Source organism: Bufo gargarizans, chromosome 1 (genome assembly GCF_014858855.1).
Source record: "Bufo gargarizans isolate SCDJY-AF-19 chromosome 1, ASM1485885v1, whole genome shotgun sequence".
NCBI lineage: Eukaryota > Metazoa > Chordata > Amphibia > Anura > Bufonidae > Bufo > Bufo gargarizans.
The window spans coordinates 381,331,171-381,340,580 of record NC_058080.1 but is presented as its reverse complement, the minus strand read 5'-3'; the positions used below and the strand labels follow the sequence as shown (position 1 = coordinate 381,340,580).

General features: G+C 43.0%; 1 protein-coding gene across 3 annotated transcripts in view; it reads left to right on the top strand.

The window, feature by feature from the left end:
* Positions 1 to 239: 239 nt before the first annotated feature.
* LOC122931280 (relaxin-3-like) overlaps positions 240 to 9,410 on the top strand; it is a 69,519-nt gene continuing 60,348 nt past the window's right edge. Inside the window, exon 1 of one of the 3 annotated variants that reach the window (XR_006388229.1) lies at positions 240 to 349. The gene's annotated coding sequence lies outside the window, so the exon portion shown is untranslated. The remainder of the gene's footprint in view (positions 350 to 9,410) is intronic. The other 2 variants (XR_006388230.1, XR_006388231.1) reach the window with 2 other exon arrangements.

The following is a 9,410-nucleotide window of genomic DNA, read 5'->3' as shown; positions in this document are numbered from 1 at the left end:
CGTGTATATAAGTGGAAAAGTACTGAGGGTACTGGAGTTCAGGAAAACAAAGAAGATTCTCGGGCATTGTCACAAGTCAGGAAAACAAGTTATTGTGCATGAACACATGAAGTGTTCATAATAATACTTTACTCCTTGCGCATGATCAAGTAAATATGATCACGCGCTTACATGCCCAATCACAAGATTATGAAATCATATTTGCTTATAAAATTAGGGGGGTTTCCACAGGGAATTTGGCATCCATTAAAGACACAGCAGATGTGCCTTGCGCTGCTCCCAGATTCTTCCCTGTGCTGATTGTTGGAATCCCCCAATCTGTAGGCAAGGTGTGATGCTACAATATCTGGTGATGTATTGATGCTTTACTCTTACTTACTCATGATAGTCAAGATAACTTTAGTTTTATCATTTATGATAACTCTTATTGTCAACCATAATTCTATTATCATTAATCGTAAATAAAGTAATTATTTTGCTTTAACTCACTTAAGGTCCTAGTCTGTATGCTACTGAGTGCTCCATCGTAGTGTTAGCAACACTTTTATCAGGCAAAACATAAATTGGCGTAGTTGGCAGGATGCCAAATTGATATATCTTTGAAACAAACGTTTGTATTTGAAAATAACTTTTTGCATAGAGATCCACAGGTACCACAGTTTATTTGTGCAAAATATTTTCATTTGGCAGTTTGCCAAAAAGTTTTGAAGATTAACTGTTTGGTGTCAGGATGTTTAAACGAAAATCTAAAGACAATGTATTATTCCGGATCCGTCCTAACATCTTCAGTTGTTACGATGCAACGACGGATCCGGAAGTTGCGTCTGCGCCAGGAAGTAGGAAGGGCTTGGCTGGCGCGAAAAGAGACTGATCCGGAAATCCTGAAGCCAACATCAACGGTTTTATTTCCGGATCCGTCGTACGGATCCGGCCCCATACCAGATCCGTCCGACGGATCCGGAAAGAAAACATTGATGTTGGCTTCAGAAATTCCGGATCAGTCTCTTACCAAAAAAGCCGGAAAGACGCATCCAGAAAGAAAAAATGATACGTTCTTACGCGTTTTTCTGGATCCGGCGTGTAGTTCCGGCAAATGGAGTACACGATGGATCCGGACAACGCAAGTGTGAAAGAGGCCTTAGGCAGGTAATGTAGTCTGGGGAGACGTTGCTGGATTTTGTTGACAGCCTATAAAAAGGCTCATACAAGATTACAACAAGTTTTGAAAGAATGTAGTAAATTAGAGCATAAAAGTGTTGAGCAAGAAGGATTCTCAGTGTGGTCAGAGACTAATCAAGGATAAATTAGAGCATTACCAACACATTGCTGAAACTGCTGCTGTAAAGGTAGCCCAGACCAAATATAGAAAAAGAAAAGTTCCAATAAACAAGAAAAAGTGCACATTTAGTGGAAATGATGTCCATATATTAGAAAAGATGTGTTTCTTTGTGTCAGCAGTTGTTTCAGGATGGGAGAAAGCTCTGTACTACATTATAGCCACCAGTTGGTGCTATTGGGGTGGATTGTGCGGAAATTGGTTGTCAACATTGCATGAAGTAGATCCAGTAGATGTAAACTGTATGCAGAAAGTGACAGTTGGAAAAGCGAAAGAAGTGTTTGCCCTGAGAAGGACAATAGTGGTTAACTGAATTAAAGTATGTTGACAGGAGTCAGAGGGTATTCCTAAATGAATAAAGTAAGTGATTAAACTTGGACTTGAAATGTTGCATTGTTAATTGTCTTTCTTTGATTTAATACAAATTGCAGAATAGAAGAGGACAGAGTAGAGATAATAAATTTATTTTGTGTTTCTTATTTCACAAGTTGCTCTTTAATCTTTTAGAAAGAATGTGTGGAATGAAAAAAAAGTAGAGGGGAAAACCGTTCTCATGTATGTTTTACCATGGTATTTACACTGACCAAAAATATAACCAACAAAAGTGTTTGGTTTAGATCCCATTTTGCATGAGCTGAACGCAAAGATCTGAAACATTTTCTACATACACAAAAGACCCATTACTCTCAAATATTGTTCACAAATCAGTTTAAATCTGTGTTAATGAGCACTTCTCCTTTGCCGGGATAATCCATCCCACATTACAAGTATGGCAAATCAAGGTGCTGATTAGACAGCATGAATATTGCACAGGTGTGCCTTAGACTGCCCACAATTAATGGTCACTCTGAAATGTGCACAGTTTTGCCTTACTGGGGCAGCAGGGATCAGAAAACCAGTCAGTATTAGTGATGAGCGGGAGGTGCCATATTCGATTTTGCGATATTTCGCGAATATTCGATTGAATATTCGTGTCATATTCGTCGAAATCGAATATTCGTAATTATTCCAATTATCGCGATTAATATGCGATTTAATTAATTGCGTATTGCGATTTTTCTTTTGATAGTATAAGGCAACGTTCCTATGAGTAATTGACTATAGCTAGGCTAATATGTGTATTTTTTACGAATATTCTTAATATTGCTCTAACTTCGTCTTTTAGAATATTCGTAATGTTCTAAAAGACGAAGTTAGAGCAATATTACGAATTTTCATAAAATACACATATAGATTGTAATTTAGCTAATATAGTGCTATAATCCTTTTTTTTTCTATATTTTTTTTTTTGCCTCTTCTGAACTTAAAGAGGACCTTTCACCAGAAAAAAACTTCTAAACTAACTATACAGACATGTAGAGCGGCGCCCCGGGACCCCCCTGCACTTACTGTTATACCAGGGCGCCGCTTCGTTCTCGCGTTATTGCCTCCGGTATCTTCATAGATAGGCTCCACCCAGGGGAACCTGCCGTCTGCTCATTCTCCCATGCTGTAGCGCTGGCCAATCGCAGAGCTCAGCTCATAGCCTGAGAGAGAAAAAAGCCTCTCAGGCTATGAGCTGAGCGCTGTGATTGGCCAGCGCTGCAGCATGGGAGAAGGAGGCGCCGGCAGGTTCCCCTGGGTGGAGCCTAATTATGAAGATACCGGAGGCTATAACGGGAGAACGGAGCGGTGCCCAGGTATAACAGTAAGTGCAGGGTGGTCCCTGGGCGCCGCTCTACATGTCTGTATAGTTAGTTTAGAAGTTTTTTTCTGGTGAAAGGTCCTCTAAGTTTTGAAAATATGTACACTGTTAAAAAAATTACTATAGCAGTATATTAGCTAAATTGCAATCTATATGTGTATTTTACGAATATTCTTAATATTGCTCTAACTTCGTCTTTTAGAATATTCGTTATATTGCTCTAACTTCGTCTTTTAGAATATTCGTTATATTGCTCTAACTTCGTCTTTTAGAATATTATGAATATTCTAAAAGACGGAGTTAGAGCAATATTAAGAATATACGTAAAAAGTTGAAATCGCAATTCGATTATTATAACTTGAATTAATCGAACCGCGATTTCAACTTAGCACTGCTATATTCCATATTAGGCTAGAATTAACGAATATGGAATATAGCAGTGTTAAGTTGAAATCGCAATTCGATTATTATAACTTAAATTAATCGAATTGCGATTTCAACGTAATTCTCAAATACGACAGTACATTCTAGTATATGGAGACGTTCCCATGGTGATGGGGACGCTCCATGAGCACGGAAGTCGGCAGAAGCGGCAACGGGCACTGACTGGAGCAGCCAGGAAGCCAGGAATCCAAAAGGACAGGTAAGAACAACTTTAGGGAAGTGGGAAAGAAAAAAATATAACAAAAAAAAAAATAAAGAATATTCCATTTCGCGAATATATAGAACTATATTCTAAGTATTCGCGAAATCTCGAAGTTACGATATTCGAGAAAAAAATTTGCAATTCGAATATTCGCGCTCAACACTAGTCTGTATCTGGCTCACGTATCTGCCTCACGCAAAGCAACACATCTCCGTCGCATAGAGTTGATCAGGTTGTTGATTGTGGCCTGTGGAATGTTTGTCCACTACTCTATAATAGCTGTGCGAAGTTGCAGAATATTGGCAGGAACTGGAACACGCTGTAGTATACAGGTCCTTCTAAAAAAATTAGCATATTGTGATAAAGTTCATTATTTTCTGTAATGTACTGATAAACATTAGACTTTCATATATTTTACATTCATTACACACCAACTGAAGTAGTTCAAGCCTTTTATTGTTTTAATATTGATGATTTTGGCATACAGCTCATGAAAACCCAAATTTCCTATCTCAAAAAATTAGCATATTTCATCCGACCAATAAAAGAAAAGTGTTTTTAATACAAAAAAAGTCAACCTTCAAATAATTATGTTCAGTTATGCACTCAATACTTGGTCGGGAATCCTTTTGCAGAAATGACTGCTTCAATGCGGCGTGGCATGGAGGCAATCAGCCTGTGGCACTGCTGAGGTGTTATGGAGGCCCAGGATGCTTCGATAGCGGCCTTAAGCTCATCCCACAGATTCTCTATGGGGTTCAGGTCAGGAGAGTTGGCAGGCCAATTGAGCACAGTAATACCATGGTCAGTAAACCATTTACCAGTGGTTTTGGCACTGTGAGCAGGTGCCAGGTCGTGCTGAAAAATGAAATCTTCATCTCCATAAAGCTTTTCAGCAGATGGAAGCATGAAGTGCTCCAAAATCTCCTGATAGCTAGCTGCATTGACCCTGCCCTTGATAAAACACAGTGGACCAACACCAGCAGCTGACATGGCACCCCAGACCATCACTGACTGTGGGTACTTGACACTGGACTTCAGGCATTTTGGCATTTCCCTCTCCCCAGTCTTCCTCCAGACTCTGGCACCTTGATTTCCGAATGACATGCAACAGTCCAGTGCTGCTTCTCTGTAGCCCAGGTCAGGCGCTTCTGCCGCTGTTTCTGGTTCAAAAGTGGCTTGACCTGGGGAATGCGGCACCTGTAGCCCATTTCCTGCACACGCCTGTACACGGTGGCTCTGGATGTTTCTACTCCAGACTCAGTCCACTGCTTCCGCAGGTCCCCCAAGGTCTGGAATCGGTCCTTCTCCACAATCTTCCTCAGGGTCCGGTCACCTCTTCTCGTTGTGCAGCGTTTTCTGCCACACTTTTTCCTTCCCACAGACTTCCCACTGAGGTGCCTTGATACAGCACTCTGGGAACAGCCTATTCGTTCAGAAATTTCTTTCTGTGTCTTACCCTCTTGCTTGAGGGTGTCAATGATGGCCTTCTGGACAGCAGTCAGGTCGGCAGTCTTACCCATGATTGCGGTTTTGAGTAATGAACCAGGCTGGGAGTTTTTAAAAGCCTCAGGAATCTTTTGCAGGTGTTTAGAGGTAATTAGTTGATTCAGATGATTAGGTTGATAGCTCGTTTAGAGAACCTTTTCATGATATGCTAATTTTTTGAGATAGGAATTTTGGGTTTTCATGAGCTGTATGCCAAAATCATCAATATTAAAACAATAAAAGGCTTGAACTACTTCAGTTGGTGTGTAATGAATCTAAAATATATGAAAGTCTAATGTTTATCAGTACATTACAGAAAATAATGAACTTTATCACAATATGCTAATTTTTTGAGAAGGACCTGTACACCGATCCAGAGCATCCAAAACATGCTGTAACGGTTGCGTACACACACACACACACACAGGGGGGAGAAAGTGATCACTGCGCTCCACCCTCACCCCTGGCCCTGCCTACTTGCCTCGCAAGTCCTAATGACAGTAGACAACTGGACAGCAATCCCTAGTTTGGAAAAAGTGCTGGGAGGACAGACCAGACAAACAACAGAATATGAACGGACCGAGTCAATACCAGGAGAGCAACAAAGTACAAATGGAGCAAGCATAGAATAGTCAGGAGAAGCCGGGTCATAAATACCAGGAGAGTCGAGAAGTACCAAAGGAGTCAGCAGAGGATCGTCAGGAGGAAGCCGGGGTCAGAATTCCAGGAGAGCAGCAAAGTAGACAAGGAGCAGGCAGAGGATCGTCAGGAAATAGCAGAAGGTAAGTATGCCAGGTAATGCAAATTCACAGCAGGAACCTAAATAACCTGTGACCAGCAGGCTGCCTGTTTAAATACTGAGTAACAGGGGTCATGTGACGTGGCCAGCGTCACATGACTCGCCCTACTGCAAAAGACTGAGCACAGAGTGCCCAGATCGGTGCTCAGGCTTCATCTGGTTGCTGGGGGGACCGAGGACGCTGGCCGTGCTGAGGAGACGTGCGCGGCCGGGTCCGCCCCGCCCCCCCATCCCATAGGAGACGAGGACGCTGCACGCGTCCTCACTCCTGTACAGAGGTGGGGTGCCTTCTGCACTGCAGAGCGCATCGCCGGCGCCCTGTGACACATGCTCAATGGGTGACATGTCTGGTAAGTATGCTGGCCATGCAAGAACTGTGATGTTTTCAGCTTCCAGGAATTGTGTACAGATCCTTGCACTATGGGGCTGTGCATTATCATGCTGCAACATGAGGTGATGGCCATGGATGAATAACACAACAATGGATCTTGTCACGGTATCTCTGTGCATTCAAAATGCCATTAATAAAATGCACCTGCGTTCGTTGTCCATAACATACGCCTGCCCATACCATAACCCCACCGCCACCATGGGCCACTCGATCCACAACATTGACGTCAGCAAACTGCCCATCCACACGATGCCACACACGCTGTCTGCCATCTGCCCTGAACATTAATAACAGAACTCAGAACAGAACGCCTCCAACATGCCAGATGCCATCGAATGAGAGAATTTGCCCACTCAAGTCGGTTACGACGACAAACTGCAGTCAGGTCCAGACCCTGATGAGGACAATAAGCATGCAGATGAGCTTCCCTGAGACGGTTTCTGACAGTTTGTGCAGAAATTCTTTGGTTATGCAAACCAATTGTTGCTGCAGCTGTCCGGGTGGCTGGTCTCAGACGATCATGGAGGCGAACATGTTGGATGTGGAGGTCTTGGGCTGGTGTGCTTACACGTGGTCTGCGGTTGTGAGGCTGGTTGGATGTACTGCCAAATTCTCTGAAACGCCTTTGAAGACGGCTTATGGTACAGAAATGAACATTCATTGCATTCATGCATGGGCAACATCTCTGGTAGACATTCCTGCAGTCAGCATGCCAATTGCACGCTCCCTCAAACGTTGCGACATCTGTGGCATCATGGCCAGTTTAAGGCACACCTGTGCAATATTCATGCTGTCTAATCAGCACCCTGATATGCCACACCTGTGAGGTGGGATGGATGATTTCAGCAAAGGAGAAGTGCTCACTAATAAAGATTTAGACAGATTTGTGAACAATATTTGGGAGTAATGGGTCTTTTGTGTATGTAGAAAATGTTTCAGATCTTTCAGTTCAGCTTATGCAAAATGGGAGCAAATCCGAAAGTGTTGCGTTTATATTTTTGGTCAGTGTATAATAATTAGAGATGGCCTTGTGGTTCGCCTGGCGGTTGTTTTGAGGCAAACTTTGCTCGTTCGCCCAACAGGCGAACATAGGGCGATGTCCGCTGGCACCATATTCTTTGCATTTTGCAGAAGTTTCACCCATGACACATCCATCAGGTGGGACTGGACAGCCAATTGAGACATTTTAGTACATGGACACCCCCTACCCTATAAATAAACTTGATCTGGTAGTCATTTTACATTCAGTTTTTTGCCAGTGTAGGGAGAGGTTGCTATGTGGAGCAGGGACAGACTGTTAGTGACACCAAATGCTAGCTAATAGGGCCCAAAAAGTCCTTGTAAGGTCTGGTATAGGTGTGCTATTGATAGGTGTGACATACAGTGGGGTGTGATATATCTGTTGCCCCAAAAAAACTGATTGAGGGGTGTGATATACCTATAATATACCTTCTAACATAGAAAGTATATTATAGTGCAGTTGAGTGTGGTTCTGCTGAGATACCGCAGCTAGATAGAGGGACAAACGCTATTGGAATAATTAATTGCAACTGGTGTGATATACCTGTTGCCTCCCCCCCCAAAAAAAAAACTGATTGAGGGATGTGATATACCTATAGTAACATAGTATACAAGGCCCAAAAAGACATCCGTCCATCCAGTTCAGCCCGCTATCCTGCAAATTGATCCAGAGGAAGGCAAAAAAATAAAAACTGTGAGGTAGAAGCCAATTTTCCCCACTTAAGGGGAAAAAAATTCCTTCCTGACTCCATTCAGGCAATCAGATAACTCTCTGGATCAACGACCTCTCTCTAGCCACCACAGCCTGCAACACTAACATATTCCAGAAATACATCCAGGCACCTCCTGAACCCACCATCACCACCTCCTCAATGTAAATGTAAACAATAAAAATCAGAGATCATATAGTACATGGCATCTCTTTCTAACAAAGCTACAACCAGCCCTGTACCTCGCATGGATCCAGAGATCTTCACATTTATTGCTCCAATCGCTATATTAGATTTATTTCAAGCACCCAACTGTTTTCTAACATAGAAAGTATATTATAGTGCATTTGTATTGTGCAGCAGTTGTGTGCGGTTCTGCTGAGATACCACAGCTAGATAGAGGGACAAACGCTATTGGAATAACTAATTGCAACTTGTGTTGCCCCCCAAAAAACCGATTAAGGGGTGCGATATGCCTGCTTCCACAAAATACTGATTGGAGGCGTGTGATACACCAGCTTCCACAAAATATTTATTGAGGGGTGTGATACACCAGCTTCCACTAAATATTGATTAAGGGGTTTGATATACCAGCTTCCGGCAAATACTCATTATTGGGTTCTATATACTGTACCTGTTTCCACAAAATACTCATACAGGGTATTGGTATACCGGCTTCCACCAAATATTGATTGAAGCCTGCGATGCATCAGCTTCCACCAAATATTGATTAAGGGGTTTGATTTACCAGCTTCCAGCAAATACTAATTATTGGGTTCTATATACCTGTTTCCGCAAAATAATGATAGAGGGGATTGATATACCGGCTTCCACAAAATATTGATTGAGGCCTGCGATATACCTGCTTCCACAAATACTGCTCTTCTGTAGGGACTTTGTCACAGGGTAATTTTGAAAATGACAGGCAGAGGAAGAGGCAGGCCATTCCACAGGGGTGGTAGGGGTTGGGCAGGTGCCACAAGCCGGAGCCTAAGTGGGAAGTTGGAGAAGGTGCGTGTGATTACGTCAAAGGACGCACCAGAGTTGGTTGAGTGGCTCACTCAGCCTTCCGCTTCTGCACCCTCCTCACTCTCTGCTGTGTGCACCCCCAAAGACACCACCGCCACCATAGCCATTCCACTCGAGTCAGAGGAATTATTTTCCCATCCATTCCCAGACCCTACTGATGCGCAACCATTCTTGGCATCAGATGAGGAAGAGGAGGTAGCAACGGCAACCACCCAGCGGTTTGACGACAGTCCCCAGATCAGTAGGGTGGTCCCCGTCCCCGCTGTTGCTGCCTACTCCGAGATATCTAATGTCAGTGGTGGTGAAG